This window comes from Prinia subflava, chromosome 11 (genome assembly GCF_021018805.1).
Source record: "Prinia subflava isolate CZ2003 ecotype Zambia chromosome 11, Cam_Psub_1.2, whole genome shotgun sequence".
Classification (NCBI taxonomy): Eukaryota; Metazoa; Chordata; class Aves; order Passeriformes; family Cisticolidae; genus Prinia; species Prinia subflava.
The window spans coordinates 25488467-25491072 of NC_086257.1; positions in this window are offsets into that span (position 1 = coordinate 25488467).

The window sequence follows — 2606 nt, forward strand, 5'->3', positions numbered from 1 at the left end:
CTAAATGAATGAATTCTCCTAACAGACCGACCATGATGGCGATGGAGGACAGAGCCTACCCTGCTCCTTCCATCTTAGTTGTTCTTAACTGCAAAAAAAAGTCCATCAAGTCTTCCTATAGTAAAAAAGGCATCTGGGCCTGATTGACATATTAGATACACAGGTCTGAACTCAACTGTGCTAATTGGCACATGTTAATAGCTGTACTAGGTTTCTTTTCATGTTAGAATTAGAGGCAAACTTTTTTCTTTTAGTCAAGTATGATGTGACTTGAGAGAACACGTGAGGGAACTTTGCGAGCACCCAATACTAGGTTATTAATATTTTTCCAAGTATCCTGACCTTGCTACAATGGAAGGCTGGCATTCTTGACAATAATGAATAATAATGATCAGATTAAAAAGAATAATCAGTTTTAAATTTGCAGCTAGAAGGTATTTTTACTTTCCCAGAGAATTATTTTGTCATTGCAGTGAAAATTCAGGAGTTCACAATGATGTAGACATCTGGCTCATTTGCAGTTGCATGGGCAGCATTTGGCTGTATTTAGCACTCCAGTTTTTAGATAATGAACCCCCAGAGGAAAGAGAAATATGTACTTCAGATGAGCAGTAATGCACGTATCCCTATTATATCAGAACTAGTGGGATTCAGGTACACTGTTGCCTAGTACTAAAACACTGTTAGAAATGCAAACCATACAATAAGTGTCAGCTTTGGCTAAATTATTTAGAAAAAAATAGAATACATCAGTCATTTAATTCTGTTTCAAGACAATATTGAGATTTTGCCTCCATATTATTTTATCAGATTGTTTTGAAGAACTGATTTCTTCCTGTAGGATTTCAAGAATGCATCTAAAATTTCAATTGCTTGGTTCCTTTTAAGTTGTAAGAAGTAATAAAGTAATTAATGATATTTAATAATGGGGCTAGTCTTTTGGGAGATGGCTCAGGGTGACATGGATTGTCAGAGGTGCATGATACAAAAACATAACGATAAAATCAGGAGTATGTCATTGCACACTTGTTTTTCTCTAGATTTAAATATGTGACATATCATTTATCTTAAATGATTGTCCTGCATTTTTTTTATGGATTTGTGGATGTTGTTTGTGGACAGAAGGAAAAGAAAGAAAACTTAAAAATCAACCTGTACTCCTACCCAATATCTGTGAGAATTTTGCTGATTTCTTATCTGTACACTCTGGATCTATATTTAATTTATCATTTTTTGTTTGATTGTGTCTGGTGAATTTACAGTTCCACTCTGTCACAGACGCCTCTTAATTTTGGGGCTTAAACTACATAAAGAGACATGTAATTTAGTTCTTATTGAAATTCCTGATCCTGCAACCTTTTTTACCCATAATCCAGAATCTGCCATATCCATTGCCAGAGCCAGGTTCAACTGCAACCTGGTGATTCAGCTTTTAAAGGGGCAGCTTATTAACTTGAAATTGTTGTTTAGAATACTAAAAACTAACAGTGGGTTGTATTTCCAAATTTAACAGCCAGTTTCATGCAGGGCTTTTGGATGGAAGGCAAAGTTAACCTTGATCTAATCAATTTAAGTCCTGATTCAATACAAAGTATTTTGTCTTTAAAAAGAGGTGCTACGAGCTGTGCCTGGTAGCAGAACCAAGTTTCTTGTAAGGAATTTTAATTAACTGGGTAGAAATCTAGACATCTAATGATCCTGATGGTGGTGTTTGAGGCAATGTGACCATCCAGCTGCAGAACACAGACCTCACCCAGCAACAGCAGGGAGAGGTGGCCCTCGGGGGAGGACAAGGCTTGCGCCGTGTTGGAATGTGAGACACCCTTCTTTGCGCAAGAGTTCCTGGACATGAAATGCATGTCTTGTCTGCTGAAATCCCCACATAAAACGTTCCGGGCACAAGAGGAAAAAAGCTGCCGATTTGAGTTTCGAAACTCCTGGCAGGGAGGAGTTAGTGCTGAATCTGCAGTAAGAGTTTCAGCATTATTTGTCCCCCACAGCCAGTGAGTTTTGCCAGAGTTCCAGCACTCTCTGTCTGGAACAGTAATGCCATTCATTTAAAAGACTGCAGCTGGAAATCACTGTAGACATTCAGTTTTGCAGTAAAATACTGTGGAGCCCCATCTACACCTTTGCATTTTTTGGTATATTAATACTTGTGTAGGTAAAAGTGACCCTTGCTAAACGATAATTTCCTGGTTGTTCCCATTATGGGTCGAGGGGTTTTCCACATATGGAGGCAGAGGACAGATGAAGCTGTGCCAGCTCTTTAAAGGGTGTTTAACTGCAGAGGTTTGCAGGCAGCCAGAGCCGCAGCATGGGCAGCAAGCAATAGACACACATAATTCAAACGGGGGAATTGTGAAATGGTGGGGGTTCAATTCAGCCTCCCTGTGTGATCTTGTTGAGACCTTCCATCAGAATATACCATTTGGGGGGTTGTTCCTTCTTTCCTTCCAAGGAAAATTTTTGAAATAAAATATTGACTTTATATTTTCAATGTAATTTTGGGGATTTTAAAAACAGTATTTCAGCATCCTCGATATGAGAAATGAGTTACTGTGGTTTAAAATAATAAAGGGATATTCATGACACCAAACTGCAGA